Raw genomic sequence first — 20,021 nt, 5'->3', positions numbered from 1 at the left:
TATAGGAATGGCTTTTCGAGTTGGAAGAGGTCAATATGATTTTATTGATGGAGGAACCATTCCAAGACCCCGAAACCAGTATTTGCCCCAAATAAACCCACTGCTATTGAGTCAATGCCAACTCATAACAACACTGTAGGGCAGAGCAGAACTACCTTTTGGGGTTTCTGAGACTTTACGTCTTTACGGGAGCAGACAGCCTCAATTTTCTTCCACAGAGTGACTGGTGGGTTCAAACTGGTGACCTCCCGGTAACAGCTCATGGCCCACTCTGCCATATGGTCTAATCAGGGCTGGAAGCTACAACTATTTCCATGGCCATGTAATCTATCTTCTAGCTCCAGGTCTGTCACCACATATTGGGGGCCAGTTCTCTGCCCGTCGGCACTCAAATGACCCTTGGTAATCCCGCGTGGCTCAAAGGAAATGCAAAGGACGAAGTGAAGCCCCAGCCTGTGCATGCTCGTACCCTGACAGTGATGCTAGTCAGCCGCCAAAGGAGGGTGGAGGGCAGGAAAATACGTGATGGATGCGAAGGTGTGAACAACTGACATCGTATTCAGGGGCATAGAAAATAGCCACTCTCTAAACTCACACAGTAAATAATAAAGTTGCTGTAACTTGGCCATGACACGGTTTTCAAAGAGATGAAAGTGTCTCCACTGCCATTTCAGTGACTTCTTTTCTTTTCTTTTTAACGCTCATATACACCATTACATCCGCAAATGGTTAAATGAAGAGCTGGTGGCAGAATTGTTCTGATGGCTATTCAACATGCTCTTCGGGGGATTTGGACAAGTAGAGGATGGATGACATCACTATCTCACTGGCGCACAGGAGGCACAACAGATACTGTTGTTTGTCTGATGACATTCAGATGCCCTTTCAGACCTGTACACACAGAAAGGCACCTTACTGAGTCACAACGGCAACTCTCGGATTTCTCTCTTACACAGAAGGGCGGGCTGACCCCAAACATCCCTTTTCAGCCAGACCTGGCACAAAGAGAAGGGAGAGTCCTGCATGTGGAAAAGAAACCCATACTCAACAAAGGTATTTACAGAGCGCTACTATGTTCCAGGCCCTCTATGAGGGGCCAAGGGGGGGAGCGGAAAATAAAAAGGGGGCCAAAAACCCTACTCTCATGGAGCTTACGTTCTAGAAGTGGCACCGTTTCCTAGTTTAGGCCAGCCCATTTGCAGGGCCTCGTTCCTTCTTTCAACGAGTCATGCTGGGTCGGGAACTGGGGTATAATGACAGAGCAAAGAGGCCCATTCTTTGCCCCGGCATGTTCAATGTCTGCTGGAAGAAACTGGCAATCAAATAAGCGCAAGGGTCCAATTACCCGCTGTGATAAGGGTACTGAGGAGAAGCCTCAAGGTCAGAGGAGGGGAAACACTACAGATAGATGGGTCCCGGGCACTGGGGGGAGAAATACAGCAGGGGAAGACTGAGCTGTTAAAGATCTCCTTGGACACTGTGTGGAGAACAGACCAGAGAGGGTCCAGAGTGGACCAGAGAAGATCCGTAAAGATGCTGATGGCAGGCCAGACAAGAAAACATGCACGGAGGGGTAGACCAGAGTGGAGTCTCCCTCTCTTCCTTTTGTGAGGCGGTGATAATCACAACCCCACCTCACCTCCCATCAAGAATCAAAGGGAGAAAGTACACACACAGAATGAAAGCTATCATTATTTATCATTAGCAGGCTGTCCCTAGCCAAGAGAATTATTACCTTGAGACCTAAGATTAATTAAAGTCCAAACATGCTGGGGCTGCTCGTGGCAAAAAAAGAGCGGAGGAAGGTTCCTTGTGAACCAACTGAACACCCCGTGGGAGAGGGAGGAGGCACAGAGGGCATGAGGCTGGACTCCACCCTCCCCAGCGCCTCTCCCGCAGACTCTCAGAAACAAGGTGGGCTGCACCTCCAGGGACCACGGACACATCTCTGGCCCCAACATCCTCAGGGACCTTAGGGTTGAGGGTTGGACTTGAGTCCATTTGGATAGTTCTTCCTTCCACCCAGCACAACAGGCCTCCCAGCAAAATGCAGCAAAAGAGCGGCAGAGGTGTGGGTCCATGTTGCCAGGTGGGCAAAGACCAGGTTTCACTCCTCTGGAAACCGCAAACTAGAAGGGATGCCTCGCCCACCCTGACAATACGCTACGAACCACCTGTCACGTTCAAGTTGCTTTGGGGTTTTCTTTCGAATGAGGACCTCAACTTTCTCAGCTGGAATTAATAGAGAGTAAGACTTGGGGGTTCAAACTCTGCCATGCCCAGACTTTGGGTAGGTCAGTCATTTAGTCTCCACCATTCTTCATCTGTAAAATATGAACGGAAATTTTATTGTGATATATGCGACAGAATATGGCCTTGGTACCTAGAACAGCACCTGGTCCACAAAGTATGTTTTAAATAGTCTTGGATGCTACTGTCGTTAAAATACACCTAAAACTTTCAAAAAGTAAATAAAACTACTCAAGTCAGAACTCATGGCCACCGAGTCGACGCTGACTCACAGCAACCCCCCAGAACAGGGTAGCACTGCCCTGTGGGTTTCCCAAACTGGAAGTCTCTACGGGAGTAGAAACCCTTGTTTTTCTCCCATGGAGGGGCTGTTGGTTTCGAACTACTGATGTTGCATTTAGCAGCCCAGCGTGTATCCACTACACCACCAGGGATCCTCCGCTAATGCCAATGTAAGTGATACTTTGTATTACATCTGTTAATTTTAAGATTAGATTTTTATGTCACCTACAATTTCAAAATTTCCCTCAATCACAAAAAAAATAAGAAAAATGACTCCAAATTCAGTGTGCCAATATGGGTGCTAAGAAACTCAAAATATCGCAAAGCTGTGTCCCGAGAGACGTTAGGCATATTTCTGGTACAAGTTACAGGGATCTCACTATATGGAGCTTGTCTGGCTCACCGCATGATTTGGACATGAGCCCCCATGGTTTCAGACAGAGCATGACAGCGGGGCGAGCTAAGGAACCCTGTCTGGCTCGGCCACCAAACGAAGCAAGCTACCCAGAACAGGGACCATCTGTCACTAGAAAGGCCTAACTCTTGGAAGTTGCCATGTTCGAGCACACGTGAATATTCTCAGTCATGCTCTCTGACCTTCGCAAGCACCTGGCTATTGGAGAAGGGGAAAGAAAAAAAAGTTTGGGGCAGGGGTACATCCTTTAGGCTGTTAGTAGAGTATTTTATACAGAGTAAGTGGTAACTGAACTAAAGCCCTGAGGAAGGCCCTCAAAATGGACTAACACTGTGGCCGCATCACTGAGCTCACACACAGGCACAACTGTTAGGGCGGTGAAGCACCGGGCACTGTTTCGTTTTGCTGTGTATAAGGTCACTATGGGTCAAAGCCAACTCAGTGGTACCTGACAATAACAACAACTAAAATCGTTGATTCATACATTGCCTTAGATTTGCAAGACTTCTGCAAACATATGGATTCAGAATAAACACCCCAGCAATAGATGGCTGCTGCTGCTGCTGCTGTTGTTGTTATTGTTGTAGGTGGCTGTTGTCATTGTGGTGTTACTGTGGTAGCTGTTAAGTTCTGTCAAGTCCCTCTGACTCATAGCAACCCTATGTATGAAAGGAAATACTGCTGGGTCCTCCTCACAATTGTTCTGCTTGAGCCTACTGTTACAGCCACTGTGTCAATCCTTCTTGCAATACATTTTGTGTTAGTCCAGGTAGACTAGAGACACAAATTCATAGACACTCATATGTGGATAAGAAAGAGCTTTACATACAAGAGTAGTTGACTATTGAGAAAACATCCCAGCCCAGTCCAGATCAAGTTCCTAAGTCCGATGTTAGCTCATATGTCCAATGCCAATCTATAAAGTCCTCTTCAGACTCACACAACACATGCAATGAAACAGAATATAGGAAGTTGGCAGGCCAGTGGGTGGAAAGTCTTGTGAATCCAGTGGCGTTGTAAGCATCTCAGCACTGTCAGGGGTCTCCATGTGGCTTTTCCAGTTACCAGGGCACGGGGTCTATCAGTGTAGTGCCATGTGTCTGGTCAGTAGAGCACCTCTCAGGGAGTGAGCCAAAAGGGAAAGTGTCTCCCACCTCCAAGGAGGAAAATCCAGGAGTTCCCAGAATTCTCAGGAGAAGGCCTGGCCCACACAGAGGCCTCATTGGCTATGATCTGATCGACAGACTGGACCCCACCCCTTCACTCTTAATCCTCTCAAGTCCCAAATTGACATCAGATTATGTGACCACCACTGCACATTTCAATTATTTAACACACATTATTTGGTAAGGAAAGGGCTAACCCACCTGAGTATGTGAAGCATCAAGCATAAAAAAGACCAAGACCCCTCACATGGCATGCTATCTATTTAGTCCCACCTGGTCCTCTGAGCACACTCTCCAGCTACACTAGCCTTCATTTAGTCCCTCACCTTCCAGAACTCAATGTGCCGCCAGGGCCCTCTTAACCTGACAACCCTCTAACACCTGCAGGTCTCCGCGTAAGCATGCCATCTGCAGGGAAGACTTCTTTAGCTCCCTCAGGTGAAGTGCTACTTGAACACCTAGAATTACAGTAAAACTTATAACTCTTTATTATTTGCTTCAAAGCACAGATTTCCCACACGATCCACTCCAGAAAGAAGAACCACAGTCTACCGCGCTCATTACATCAACATGCAGTCGGCATGAACGCTGGGAGCAGGATGGACAACAAGTATAGTTACCTTCCCTGGATGCATGGCAATGAAAAGTGTAAGTAAGGGCAGTAAACTATCAGAACACTTCTCAAAAGCCAATGGCAAGCCAACAAACAAGAGCTGTGTACAAGAAAAAAACATATACTTCTTACAACCTCAAAGGAGCATCTTATAAGCTTTCTGGGCCTTACCCTTGATCTCTACAAGTTGGGCCACTAATTGCCCAGCAAGGTCAGCACTTTGAAACCACCATTTGTTCCCCAGAAGAAAGGTGGAGCTTTCTACTCTCATAAGGAGTTAGTGTGGGAAATCCACAGGGCAGGTCTACCCTGTCCTATAGGGTCGCTATGAGGTGGCATTGACTCGATGGCATGGAGTGAGTTGAGGAAGAGATTAGCAAAAAGTATTTTATTAGATTCCCTGCTGATAATTAGACAGATGAACAATAGATCCGGAAGCCTGCCTATAAAATGAGACTTTGACTACACAGGTGGAAATTTAAAATGCACGATCATGCACAGCCAGCAGAAATGGCCTAACAAAAATGGAAAGTATTATCCAAGAAAATCTTTCAACTTGACCACATACGGGTAAACAAGATACGAATACTACATTAGCTATTTATAACACCCAAGTTATGTAAACAAATAATATTTACCTTCCCAGCAACGTAAGTGCACACAAACCCTAAATTTTGTCAGTTTCTGTCTACTTTATCCAAAATTGCTATTTTTATTCTATTCCCCCAATTCCATGAACTCTACTCATTCCCCTCACACCTCAACCCAAAAGGTCACTTTTGATTAATCCTACCCACGGTTAACACTGTCTGCTTACCATTTTGTGTATAATTTGCTCTGTGTTATCTTACTTAGAATGTTTGAAATAGATCCTTTTGGCCTCAACCCTTTAATTTTAGAGATTAGCAAACCAAGAATTAGAAGAGCCATTGTCAACCTGTTCCACAGCTAGCTAGTAGCAAACCCAAAACCTGTCCACAGGTTGCTTTGTGAACCAGTCTGTGGTTGTTCACATCTACACTGCATCCGCCTGCCTCCTGGGAGGCCACACTCTGCTTTCTTCTTCTGAGGCTACATGACTCAAAGGGACCGTGTATTGAGCATCGACTGGTGTTCCAGTTTCTCATTTAATCCTTTCAGCCTCAAATGGCTTAGATAACCTTTACTGTACTATATTTTATAATAAGAAAACTGAGGCTTCAGGATGCTACACAACATATGGTCACCAGTGGACAAGCAACGATGCTAGAATTTGAGCCCAGGCTTTGGGCTACTTCATACAAGAGGTCCTTCAGGAACCGTTTCTAGTTAAGGAAAGAGAGAAAAGAAACAAAAGGGCGCACGATTGGGTCCCAACTGTACCACCATGAAACCACTACCCATGGGAAGATGAGACACAAGGGACACGCTGTTTTGAGAGATTTTCTCAAAGAAACAGGATGATCATAGGGACCTATGACAAAAACTGTTAAGAAAATGGGAAACTACTTTTCTAAGGGGTCAGACAGGGAAGTTGCTCAAGGAATTCTTTCCATCACACCAACACACCTGCTTGTTCTTCAAGGATGGAAAGGGCAGTCCGGCCTACCGAAGTTTGCTGGGAAACCTTACTCGACCCTTCTGACTTTCGTCTCCCAAACGCCAAGGAAAATGATATGCATCCCTTGAGGATGCCAGAGCTGCCATTCTGGGAGGGCGGGGGCAGCGAATCAAGGAGCACAGAATTTGGGGGGAAGGGTCACTCGAGATGGAAACACTGCCTTTGGAAGTAGATGGAGGATAGGTCAAGAAACCGTCGTCTCACATGTTGATTTTTTTGTTTAATAGGGTTGTCTATAATTTTATAGTAATACGTTTTATTGTAACTTACCCTCCTGGCGGTAAGTCCAAAGAAAGAAATATAAAACCGGTAAAGAAGATGAAGAAGGTATGCCGTTTTCTATAAGGGAAGAGCCTCTTTCAGCACAGGAATGTGAGAGGGAGCCGGAGCATCCCGGGCACTAGAGGTGGCACGCACAAAAGCCCGGAGGGTAAGAGCATGGTTGGTGTGCTGAAGGAGCAGCTTAGTGCCCTTCACCCTCCAGCCTACCTAAGTTTAAATTCCCACCCTGCCTCTTCCTAATTGTAGGCAAGTCCCCTGACTTCTTGTTTCATCTGTAAGCATAATAATAGTATCTCCCTTCTGGGGTTGTTGGAAGAATTAAGGCGGTTAATAATAGGTAAAGCACTCAATGCCTTAGGCTCCGGAAACAACAGCTACCATTATTTTCTAACTAAACCATTGATAACTTAGCTCCATTCAAGAGATTGTATGTTCAGTTGGTAGTTTGGGATCCCTGAATTCACTTGCTGGCTTTGTGCATGGCCAATAACTTCCTCCTGGACCTTTGAATTCCCTGGCTGGGCTTCCTGTCCTGACAAAAAGGGCTCTGGAAATCATACTGTTATCACTGTAAGATCTAGAGGCAAATGACTCCAAGATCTGCGTTAGACTAAAACAAATCCTGAATTCCCTCACCCTCACCCCAGCCCCCAGGGATCTGGGGCTTCCTCGGAGTGGTAACTTCCCCGCCCCTTTTGATTAAAGTGAAAGATTTCCAGGGACTGGGCCCCACTGGTGCCCACTTCTCACTGGCAGCACTCACAGAAACAAGGGGCCCACCAAGAACAATCTGCATGGGAAGTCTATGTCTTCCAACTGTTTGAGATTGTATTTCAAACATAGGAACTACCATCTCCGGTGACCTCCCTCCGTGCAGAGAACAACTGGCTGGGGTTTTCAAGGCAGTATGACCTCCAGAAACAGATCGCCAGGCCTTTCCTCCATGGTGCCTCTCACTCGCCCATTCACTCATTGCCATTGCATTGATGCCGACTCATCGTGACCCTATAGAACAGAGTAGAGCTGCCCCTGGGGGTTGCAGAGACTGTAAATCCTTACAGGAATAGAAAGCCAGGCTTTATATAAAGGAGCAGCTGGCGGTTTTAAACTGCTGACTGCTCATAGCAGCCCAAAGTGTAGTCCACCACAGCACTCGGCCACTGGGCCACCAGGGCTCGGGTGTCTCTGGCCAGGTTGAAACCACTAGCCTTGCACTTGGTAGCTGAGTCCTTAACTGTGCCACCTAGGACCATACAACTTCTGAAATGATTTCATTTCTAAAAGGCCTTTACCCAATGTAAGAATTCCTGGTGGCACTGTATGTTAGGATATGGGCTACTAATCACAGGTCAGCGGTTCAAAACCAGGTTTCTCTGAGGGAGAAACACGAGGCTTTCTACTATCTTCCCATAAAGAGTTACCGTCTCACCCACAGGGGCAGTTCTTACTCATCCTATAGCATTGCTATGAGTCAGAATCTACTCAATGGCAGTGAGTCAGGTTTGGGTTTGAGCCCAAAATTAGCATTTTTCTTAAAAAAAAATTAGAACATGAAGGCAAAACTCAAGAGTCCTCTGGCCTGGTTGCCTCTGGAAGGCTTTTCCTTACACCAGGGCCCCCAGAGTACGGAAAGGTACTGGAGTCCTCGAGGCTGGGATTGGGGTCAAAGGCAGATGTGAGCTCCACAGGGCAATTCTGCTCCCCAGTCCCACACACCCAGCTCAGCCCCAGTCCTCCAGCTCTTTTCTCCAATGCGACATTTGCATGTCATCTTTGCACCCAGCGGCGGGTTAAAGGGTAGGCCACAGGTGGAGAAAAATCACAGCAAGCCCCTGCTTGTTAGAGGTAAAGCGGAAGTCTCCCCCAACCACTTGCAAGGCTCGGGAGAACCCACGGTCACTGCCTCAAGCCAGACAATTAGCGAGGTCAGTGTTCTAGTCTGACGGGCCTTGAATGTGGCTTTTAAAAGTCAGATTCTCCTTCTTCCAGGCAGACCTGAGGGTTTTCCTTTCTGATGCCATAAGAATACATGTGACCGGAGCAACAAAGAACGACAAAATCTTACAAAACAAAATGTGCATAAGCTGTTAAATGGGAAACTACTATACCCTGTAAGCGCTCTCCCAGTTACAATTAAATATATAGGTATGTAATTTATATATCTTTATATATTTCAATATATTTTATATTTAATTTATATAATTTAAATAAATACATTTCAAGTGTAATTGGGGGTAAATATACACATGACAACTCCCCCCAAAAAGGGGAATCTATAAAATCATACTTCTTCTCATTCATTTGCTAATTCAAAAAAATATTTATCAAGTGTCTGCTGCTCTGGGCCAGCACTGTTTTAAGTGTAGGGGTTCAACAGGAAATAATGCATCTAAAACCCCTGGCTTCGCTGAACCTGGAGCCCTGGTGGCATAATGGTTACCCTTTGGGCTGTGATCCTCAAGTTCGGCAGTTCAAAACCACCAGCCAATCCTTGGGAGAAAGACACGGCTCTGCTCTCCTAAGCAGTTACATCTCAGAACCTCCCAGGGGGTTGCTAGGCGCCAGCAGCCCTCGGTGGCGGTGGCGGGGAGTTCGGGTTTGTGGTTTGTTTGGTTCTCGTTGAGCCTGAGTTCTAGTGTGGGTTCACAGACTGTAAGGAAGATGTTGCTGCGGTTGTTAACAGGGGCTGTCAAGCGTCAGTCACCATGTAGAGGACCACATGACAGTGTAGTGCGGCCTCCCCCAAAGCTGTTGGGTGGTTCAAAGAGCCGATCCTGTGGCTAACAGGCAAGCACTTCATTACTGCACCAGGGCTCCCAATAAACGATCAGAGCTTCCATTCTGAGCACTCAGTTTGCAGAAGGCTATGGATGGCACTGAAAACCTAAAACCCAGGTGCAGGGTTCCCAGATGGATTAAGACGGCATAGAATGCCTTCAGACCTTTAGTAAGGGCTGTGAACAGACATGCAGGCATGCCTTAGTTAAAGTGCTTTAGAGAGTAAAATTGCTCCCTCCAACCAGCCCAGGGAGAGGCAGTCTCCCTTCAGGACTTGCCTGGATGCATCCTTGACGAAGCTCGGGATACTGGGAATCGCAGTCATGAGTCATGTGTGCCTGGTTAATCATGCCCAGACTGCCTGGGTCAGAAGGCCCTGGATCAATCTTGTAAGCAATTCCAGCAATCACATCCATGTCTTCATCCTGTTTCCAGGCCCTCTCCTGGAGTCCCATCTGTAACTGTGATGTCCTGACCACCCCCATCATGACTCTCCATGGCCTAGTACGTGGCTATGATGACCTCCGGCCAATCTCCTTCATCCAGATAACGTGTCCTTGTCTTTGGACGCTTTGAGGTTTTCCTTAATTATATTTGAGATCTGAGGAGAAGTGGCTTGGAAAGTATGTCGAGACCACATTGTTAGTCAAAGTACATATTCTATGCTAGGCGATTGGGTGGGGCTAGATCTGTATCTTAGAAGGCAGCAATGGCAACAGATAACTAATTGGAAGATAGAGAACCTGAAGCCAAGACAAGCTAATGGTAGACTATTACAATTGTCCTGGTGAGACGGATTTAGGGCTAAGGAAGAAGCTGCCAACTGAAGAGGTCTGCTCAGGGTAAGACACCTCTGGTCCGGGTGTGCGTCAGCTCTGGGAGGGAGTACCACCGGGAAGCGGGCCTGGGAAGTAAACGAGGTGAGGCCGGGCACTGGAGAGAAGCAGTGACCTTAGGGGGGTGGGGGGGGGTGGTCTTTGGCTGGCAATAAATATCTTAATTTTGTGTTTATTTGGGGTTGAAGATGACAAATAATTGCCAAGTTTATTTCCTTTCTTTTAAATATGTGCTGACCCACAAACAGTAGAACCAAGATATTTCATCTCACATGTGCAGGCCGAGGCAGGAGTTCTCCTCCAGCTGGTTTGACCAGTATAAGCCAAGATGAGAAAGGGGAACTGTGTATGCTTGGCGAATGTCAGCACCCTGAAATCAAGAGGTCAAGCTTCGAAAAAGGAGGTCAGAGAGAAAGCAGACACATCAGGGGAAAGTTACCTCAGAAGAAGTGAGCTCAAGGAAACCAGGCATGAGGACAGAGAGGAACCAGATGCGGGGGAAACAGGAGAGCAAAGGAAGTGGTCCAGCCCTGGAGGACGAGACCACGAAGATGCTGACTGCGAACCAGCAGAGGGGTGCGCTGGGCACCTTCTCTAGTGCCCCACCCTGGTGTGGTGGACAGGGGGACAGTCTGAGCAGGCCAGGGAGTAAATGCAAGGCCAGAAGAACCCATAACAAAAACACCCCCAGCCTTGCTAAGGCTGGGGGTACATGGTTATCAATGACCCCAAGTGCTATGGGGAAAGAATGATTCCAAACGCCATGGAGGAGGGACGTGTGAGAAACTGGAACTCTGGCCGGGTGGGAGGTGATCTGGTAGTGGAAAGGAGATTTCCTCGTTCACACCTGCCTCTCAGGGACCACTCATTCCGAAACCAGCAAGCAGGCATATATGCAGAGACAGTACACTCCCCCCCACATCCTCCATCTTCCAGTCAGACTTCTCACCTCCTGACTCTTCTCACACCAGCATCCGCTCCCTCAGGAGCATAATGCTGAGCAGTAGGGATGACATTTCGGCTAAATCGTAGTAAAAAGTCTAACAACCGCAAAGCACGTGGCAACAAATACCAAGTGGGATGCTCTAAACCCTCAACCTGGCACCAGGCCGGCAGGAGAGAGCTTTGCCAGAAACATAGCTGGGCCCCAGCACACGGGGCCAAGCCCTTTCGTGTCAGCAGACACTGCATGTAACTGCTGTCCTCGTTGCTCCCTGAGAAACAGAGGTGCAGAAGGAAGGAAAAAAACCTTAATCCTTCCATTATTCTTAACTCCCAACTATAGAGAGCATGCAAAAAAATCCAAAAGCCATCAGAAAGCCTAGCGTATTTTTTTTAATGTCTTGACCCCTTTATCCTCTACAAAAAAAGGCAACCTAACCCCCAAATAATCATTTTTCTTGGCTTAATTTCACTATTTTTGTGCTTTATAATTGGAAACAGACTGCTTTTCCTGGCTTTCAAGAATAAGATCCTCAGGGCCGTAAGAATTACTAACTATAGAATCTCAACCTTAGCAGAATTTCTTCTGCAAATCTCTTACCTACATACCTCCAGGAGGCATGCATGCATTCCAAAGAAAACATTTCAATCCCCTATTATGCATAAGTGAATTTTCTCGTAACCAATTACAGAAGCCCCTTCACCTCATCTTCAGTGCCCACCTTTCCAAACACGGAACTCTGTGGCATAGATCGAATGGACCCTGACTCAACAGTGACCCTCTAGGACAGGTAGAACTGGCCTTGTGGGGAGCCACAGGTGGTTTTGGACTGCTGAGGTTAAGTAGTGCACTGCTCACAACCACTACGCAACAAGGCACCTACGCCCTTACCCCTCCTAAAACCACAAACTGACATGCAGGATCTGACTCATAGAGATCTTCTGTTTTAAAAAATGGGATACTACGTTTGGTCCTCTCTGGAGACCAGCCACTCCGTAGTAGAAAGACAAGGCTCTTTATTCCCATACAGGGCTACAATACGGGAAACCCACAGGGGCAGCTCAACACTATCCTACGGGATCTCTGTGAGTTGGCATCAACGCAATGGCAGGAAAGTGGGTGCTGTGTTTGTTGGTTAGTTTGTTTCTCTTCCATTTAAAACATGACCAAGGGTTCTTGTCCCAGCACGGACCTTCGGTGGGACACTGTCTGGAGAGCTCTTCGAGAGCCGAGTAGAACAGTTCTGCGGTTCTTCGTCACTAGCACACACGGGAGGAGATCAAAACGTTGACTAGCTTAGAAAGCCGCCGCAACCTGAAGATGCCACAACCTGAAAAAGGCATAAGAATGGGGAAGTGGGCTGTAGAAGCAAGAATGACCCCGTTCCAAAGACATCTTACAGAGACCCATTTATAAGTCCCCAAAAGGATGACAAATAAAACCAATCGCCTGGACGGGACCATAGCGGCATCCCAAGGAGTCACAGTCCTGTGATGACTTATAAACAAAGGGCATTCTCGCAAAACCCTGACTGGTGGCCGATCAGTCCATCACAGCCCCAGGTGGAACCACGGGCACAGGAAAGGAACCAAGACTGGCATTCCAAGCAACTGCTGTTGTTGGCTGCCATCGAGCCTGCTCGGACGCAGAGCGACCCTGTGCACAACAGTGAAACGCTGCCCCGTCGGGCGCCCGCCCCACAATGGTTCCTCCGCTCGAGGCACTGTGTCAAGCCATGTCCCTGAGGGCCTTCCTCTGTGGCAGTGCCCCTCTACTTCACCCAGCGTGCTGTCCTTCTCCCGGGACTGGTCTCTCCTGACAACGTGTCTGAAGTCGTATGAAGTCTCCCCATCCTTGCCACTGAGGAGCACTCTCGCCATACTTCTTCCAAGAGGGATTTGCTTGTTCTTTCGACAATCCGTGGGACTTTCAATATTCTTTGCCAGCACCACAATTCAAACACATCCATTCTTCTCCAGTCTTCCTTATTGACTTTCACATGCATATGATGCGATGGAAGATACCATGGCGTGGGTCAGGTGCACCTTAGTCCTCAAAATCCTTGAAGTCACCTGGTTGCTCTTCAACACACCTGCGCAGCAGATCTGCCCAGGGCCATGCATCATTTGATCTCTTGACTGCTGCTTCCGGGAGCATTGTGGATCCAAGCAAGGCGAAATCTTTGACAACTGGAATTGCTTACAAGTAATTACAGATTAGAAAAACTTACAAACTTGGTTCAGGGTCCTCCAACCACCTTGGCCAGGGTCTGACTCAAAACCACCTAATCGAGGACACAGTCAGGCAAGCTCTCGATGGCAAGACTGCCCACCTCTCCCTGGGCTGGCAAGGGCAGTCTCAGCGAGCACTCTGGCTGACAGCCAGGCCTTTTCCAATGCTGGTCAGTGGCCTGGAAGAACTCCATGGAAGCTGCTGCATCTGTGTGGGAACTCAAAATGGATTTAGGCCTCCCCCTCCACTGTGCACCAGTGCCGCACACAAAGCTCGTGCGCAGAATTAAGGCTCCGGTACAAAGGCAGCCGGGGTCCCCTCTCCCCAGGCGCTTGTGTCAGAAGTTCAATGCGCCCCGTGACTGTGCAGCAACTATAATGCACACGAGTGTGATGGATTAACATCAAGGAGGCGTGTCTTCAGGAAACAGGTTGTCAGCCTTTCTTGTTTTGTTTTTTTAATCAGATGGTCCACTATCAATGCACAACAACCCCTCTAACGGCACAAAAATAATAAAATTCTTCAAGAAAGCTTTGGCAAAAAGATACACACCAGCCAGAGTACGCAAGCCCACTCAGAAGATCAGAAACTCCTCACACACACACAGGGGACCTGGTGCTGCAATGAGTGCAAAATGCATGTAATGAGTCGAGGGTGCTTCCCCTCAAATGGAATTTAATTTGCCCACTAGACAAAGTCTAATTTAACGAGACAGGCCATTTGTGTATTCCTGTTGGACACTCGAGAGAGTTTTATGTTTAAGTATGTTTTGTTTTAAAGAACCAACCAGAAAGAAAGAAAGAAGGAAGAAAAGATAGCTCTTAGCAACACAGTATCCCCCCGAAGTACCCAGGGCACCATGTAAACGCAAGGTTTGGCCGTGGAATCTAAGTGTTTCACCTTAAATTGCCTTGCACATGTGAGAAGACGAGGAAAATCTTTCCTTCTTCTTCTTCTTCTTTTGTTCTCCAGCAATTAGTAGACAGTTAGCTCGTTACGGAAAATTAGCAAATAGCCACCCATGTACTATTGAATCCAAGGACCAATTTCATGCTGAATGCTCACAGAATTATACTCCCCAAACTAAATGAAGTATTCACCAAGTTTCCATTAATGAAACATCAGCATGAGACTGAAAAGGAAATCCAGAGTTGCGCTGGACCTCCCATCTGGCCCTCTGGGGGTCTGCATCCACCTTCAGGGGCGGTGAGGCGTCACCTCGCCCTCTGGCTTGGCATGTTCCCCCAGGGCAGTCTGCTCACCCACACAGCTCGGGCGCTGGCATTGTAAGAAGTTGTTATTGGGTGTTTTTTAAAACATCATCTTGTTCAGGGACCAGTCACCTTTCATGTGTTTTTCAAAAATGGTCCCTCTGTAACCGTACACTGACACCTGACCTTCAGCAAGTACCTGGGAAAGGGCTTCTGTTCTGGAGGACAGTCAAGCAGGTGCTGCTGCTCCCCACAAAAAGCCCCCCAAACCTGAAACCCTTTGCCCGTAACAGACATGTTCCCAAGAGGGAGGGTGAAGATAGCTCACTCTCACTGACATGGAGTTGATGCCGGCTCACGGGGACCCTGCAGGATGGGCTAGAACTGCCGATGTGGGTTTCCGGGACTGTCACTTTTTACAGAGGTAGAAAGCCCCACCGTTCTCCCATGGAGCAGCTGGTGGTTTTGAACTGCTGACCTTGTAGTGCGCAGCCCAACTTGTACCCACTATCCCACCAGGGCTCCAAAGTGAAGACAGAGCCAACAATTCAGCCTTCATTCTAAAGTCTTACTGTGGAAAAAGTTTACAGTTAATTTCCAACATGGAACTTTCCCAGATGCTTAGGCTTTGGACTGTTAACCACAAGGTCAGTGGTTCAAACCCACCAGATGCTCCAGAGGAGAAAAGTGAGGCTGTCTGCCACTAACTAGATGGCAGTGGGTTTGGGGCATATCACACTCACTGGCCTCTTTCCAGACTTCAAGGAGCTTCAGCATAAAGGGATCACTGACACAAATACTGAAATAGCAGCTTTTAACATGGCCTAGAGGCGTGGTTTGGGGGTCTGTGTTCTGGACCCCCAAGCCAAGAACATTCAGATGGCTACCAGGCTATTAAGTCTTGATCTCTGGCCTAGAAAACTGAAGGACAAAAAAAATGCAGACGAGGAGCCAAATGAATGATAGTAGCTTCACACACACAAAAATGCCTACTGGTGTAGCCTCAAGCACTCAATATTACGCACATGTTGGTGGAGAGATAAGAAACCATTACTCTATCTCTAAGGGGGGGAGGCTCAATGCTTGGAAATCCATGATAAATCTTAAGCAAGGACATTTCGGGCAGAGAAAATAACTTTCAATGACAGTACACAAAGCAAATGTACTGTTTCAAAAGGTATAAAACAAGATCTCAAAAAGGGCAGAGCCCAGGAACTGGACCCAGATCCTTCTGGTCAGGCCCTTCCAAGTGGTGTTGATCCATTTCTGCCTGACTAGAAACCAAGTGAGCACCAGCTTGTGTTTCATAATGCTAGAAAGAGACAATGCTATCATCTAAGTGTTGCCCTACAGATGTGGAACCGGAAAACTTACTGCCATGAAGTTTGAAGCAGTACTTTTTTTCCCAAAGCCGCAAATGCTCTCGCTGAATTTATTAATGGCTAGCTACAGTTCTTCTCGTGTAACCTAGTCACTATTTCACATTCCACTCGAAGTCCATGTTCCTCATGGTAAGACAAGGTTGCTTTTAAGATACCTAAAAACATTTCTCTAACTTGATTTTTGCACAGTTCGAAGATATTCGCATTTTTTCATTGCAAAAATTTTTAAAGGTGCTTAAAAATAAAAAGGTAATGCTCCATCAGGCAAATTGAATCAGCAAAATAAAGTCAGTCTTTAAATAATTGTTAAAGAATCTTTTTTAAAAGGATCTTTTAAAAAACAAGGTTATGCTCTATTAGCTAATAAATATGACACCTTTGCTTTTGGTCAATAGCAATAGAAGAACAAAATGAATTCAAGGATAATTTCACAAAACAGTATTATCCTAGAAAAATATTTTAGCAAGGTTAATACTTACCAGTTATCCCCTAAACTCCAACAGCCCTGCCTGCTCAGCTTAAAAAACATTAAGGTCAGAAGCTCCCCCAGATTTATGATCCCAGGAAATTAGCATCACTTAGGTACTAAAGAAGTCTGCAGTGATCACCTCCTTAGCCTACTGCCTCAACCCTTTAATACAGTTCCTCATGTTGTGGTGACTCCCCACCCCCACCACAACCATGAAATTATTTTCGTTGCTACTTCATAACTGTAAGTTTGCTACTGTTATGAATCGGGCGACCCCTGTGAAAGCGTTGTTCGACACCCCCCAAAGAGGTCGCGACTCACAGGTTGGGAACTGCAGGATAGTTCAGTTCTCTGGACTCTCTCTGACCTAGAACCTATCCCCAGGAAAGCAGTCCCCTGACCTTTTATAAGATACTATGAAGTCTGCATGCAAAAGAAAAGGCTGAATGATTCGGGGTCTCAAAAAGAAGGGGACAATAGTCTCCTCCAAGCTACCCAAGGTTGTCCATCCACAAAGGCTCCCCATGACAAAGCCCAGGCAGCTCCAAGGAACCTTGGCCTCCTGCTATCTGATGAGTTCAAGGGTCGCCATTTGCCACTTAGCAAGACCGGGAACCCAAAGAGTAGGACAGTTGAAAACTGTTTGCTCAGTAAGTAAACTTCATCAGTGCACAGAAGAAATAAATCAGATCCTAAATAAAATGCTCCTCTGCAGGGTGAGTGCCATGCTGGGATTGAGAAAGGGACTACAGTGGAAGCTATGGCGTTGAAAGCAATACTACAGGAAGAAGGACACGAGAAACACAACGTGGCTACTCACCGAAAGGTTGACAGCTTGAAGCCACTCAGCAGCTCAGAGGACGAAAAAGTAAAGACTATACCTCAGAAACCCGGCGGGCAGTTGAACTCTGTCTCCTACTGTCACTGTGAGTCAGAATCCACTCCTCGGCATCCAATTGGAGCAAACAAGAGAGGACACTGGCCTACCGAACCGGGAAAACCAAAAACAGCTTTCAAAAGGAGTCTATTTGACGGCTTTCCACGCAGGTTCATTCTAAGTATTGTCTAGATTTACAGAATTCCTAATGACATGCCACACCGATGCAAAATAAATACTATTAAGCCTCTGAAGACTGCAAATAACTTCTCGTAAAGAAATTCAAAATAGGAAGCCCTTGCCCCCTTCTGAACAGGAGGAACTAAAGCAAAGGCACTGAAGGCCACATCACAAAAGAAGAAGAAACCCAAGGATCTGATGGCAGCCCAAAGAACCTCAGCTGAGCCTCTCCACAAGGAACAAGCGTGACTGCCAAGTTCCCCTGATCACCGAGCCCACCACGGCGAATACTAAAGACAACACACGTGTGTTCCTCGTGGATGTAGAGGCCAACAAACACCCGATCCACCAGGCTGTGTGAGGAAGCTCCTGGACACTGATGTAGCCAACACAACATCTTGTTCAGCCCTGACAAAGGAAAGAAGACTGTGTTCTTCTGGCTCCTGACTATGATGAGATTATCTACACTGAGTCCAGCTGGCTGATTCTAATGCTAAACAGAAATTCTTTTAATACCAAAAAAAAAAAAAAGACAAGATAATAGAATTGAAGACTGTCACTGTTGTCAACTGCCATCAAGTGAGCTTTCAACTCACAGTGGTCCACAACAGAACAAAAGGCTGCTTGCTGTGTGCTTGACTGACTGAAAGTCAGACCACTGTGAGCCAAAGGGTGTCACTGCCTGATTTTTGGAAGTGACTGCCAGACATTTCTCCCTAGTCTGCTGAAATCTGTTCAGTATCACAGCAACAAGCAAGCTTCCACTGGCAGAGGGGTGGTGGCTGTGCCTGAGGTACCTTAGCTGGGAATTGAACTCAGGCCTCACCCATAAACTCAAACTCACTGCCATCGAGTGGATTCCAACTCGTAGCAACCCTGTAGGACAGGGAGAACTGCCCCAGTGGGTTTCTGAGACTACCTCTTCACGGGAAGTAGAAAGCCATCTTTCTCCCTCAGTCTTACCCAAAGAAGGGGAGATTAGACCTTTGAACCACCACTCTTCCCTTTGACTTAGGATCACAACCCCTTGCTGTTTTTCTCTTGGAGATGTTAAAGACCTTAACGACAGAGTTGTGAGTATCCGTCCTGAGAGCAAATTCACTCTACCCAGTTTTCTACAAAAGACAAATGGGAATCATCACAGAAACTGGTCTAATAGATTGCTCTGGCTGCCAGTCTCCCTAGAATATGTGAAATACCATTCAAACTACACAGAATACGTTTATATACACCTGTTAGGAAAAACAGACGGTGAACGCCTACGCGTGTGTGCGAGTGCCCAGCCACCACAGAGTTCTTGACATATATCCAACATATAGTCCCTGTGCTCAAGGTCATTCTGGTTTTAACCAGTTGAAATTAAATCCAGTTCTCCACTGTAAACTCAGGAAGCAACTTGATCATGTTGCTAGATAAAGCCATAACCTTGGCCACTTCTGAAATACATGTATATTGTTTTCATGCCCTAAAAAAAAAAAAAAACGTTTTTAGGTGCCTTATAGTCATTAAGAGTGTATTATGCTCCCCCTATTGGCTAATATTCAAAATAACACTTTATTCCCAAGGGATTGCCTTTGAAGTGCTGGGGTTCAAAAGTAAGTAAGTGATTTTATATTTAAAAGCATGAGCTGAATCAACAGTTGTTAAGCAAAGCTGCCAGATTCCATTAAGCTGGGAGAATTTAAGGTTGACAAACGACACAGACAAACTGAAGGGCAGCAAAGTACGCAGAAGCCTTGAAACACTAAACAATGTGGAATTAAAGCCAAAAAACGCAGAACAGCAAGAAACAGAGCAACATCCTTTTGCTGACACAATGGCATGAAATCAATTTCATTTTAATAGCCCTTGAGGGGCTAAGAATGATGTCCCTGCCTGCCATGCCAACCTCAAGCTGTTTCCTCAGGAAAGCAAATAATGCTGATCAACAATGTCTGGAGAATTAATAAAAGAAATTAAGACTAAAGAGCTAAATTAATTAACATAAGTCAGACTCTGAGTTATAATGAATTTATCAAGGGCCAGTTTCAGACAAGCTGCAATTTGACACTGCCATCAGTATATCACACATAACCAACGCTATTTGTGTTTCAAGAGGTACATGTTCGATTCCACTGGAAAGCTGATCAATGGAGAAGATGCATGACTGACAGCACGCAAATCAAATCACGACAGAAGAGCCAACGGTGCGTGATCGCGGGCAAGAAACTTCGTCTCTAGTAAAATGGGGCTATTAATAGTTTTCACCACGGAGTTGGGAGGGCTAAGTGGGGCTGTCTCCATTAAAGAATTTAGCAGAGTGTGTCTGACGCACAATTTGGGCTCCATAAACGTCAGCTATGGCTATTAACAGGAGTCTTGGCGCGCGGTGGTTAAGGCGCTTGGCTGCTACCTGGTGGTTCGAACCTGCCAGCAGCGCGGGGTTCGTAAAAAGATTTGCAGCTTGGGCAACACTGTGAGGCTGATCTACTCTGTCTTACAGTGTGTCAAACTGAAGGTTGCTTT

The 20,021-nt window shown here is 46.6% G+C and overlaps 1 protein-coding gene across 1 annotated transcript in view; it reads right to left on the bottom strand.

Moving 5' to 3' along the window:
* TGFBR3 (transforming growth factor beta receptor 3) overlaps window positions 1-12,430 on the bottom strand; it is a 212,509-nt gene extending 200,079 nt beyond the window's left edge. The window contains exon 1 of the mRNA XM_045292044.1: window positions 12,358-12,430. The gene's annotated coding sequence lies outside the window, so the exon portion shown is untranslated. The remainder of the gene's footprint in view (window positions 1-12,357) is intronic.
* Between the last annotated feature and the right edge of the window lie 7,591 nt (window positions 12,431-20,021).

Source organism: Echinops telfairi, unplaced genomic scaffold (genome assembly GCF_000313985.2).
Source record: "Echinops telfairi isolate 266 unplaced genomic scaffold, ASM31398v2 ScPeMD7_443;HRSCAF=831, whole genome shotgun sequence".
NCBI lineage: Eukaryota > Metazoa > Chordata > Mammalia > Afrosoricida > Tenrecidae > Echinops > Echinops telfairi.
This window is presented reverse-complemented; position numbering and strand designations above follow the sequence as displayed.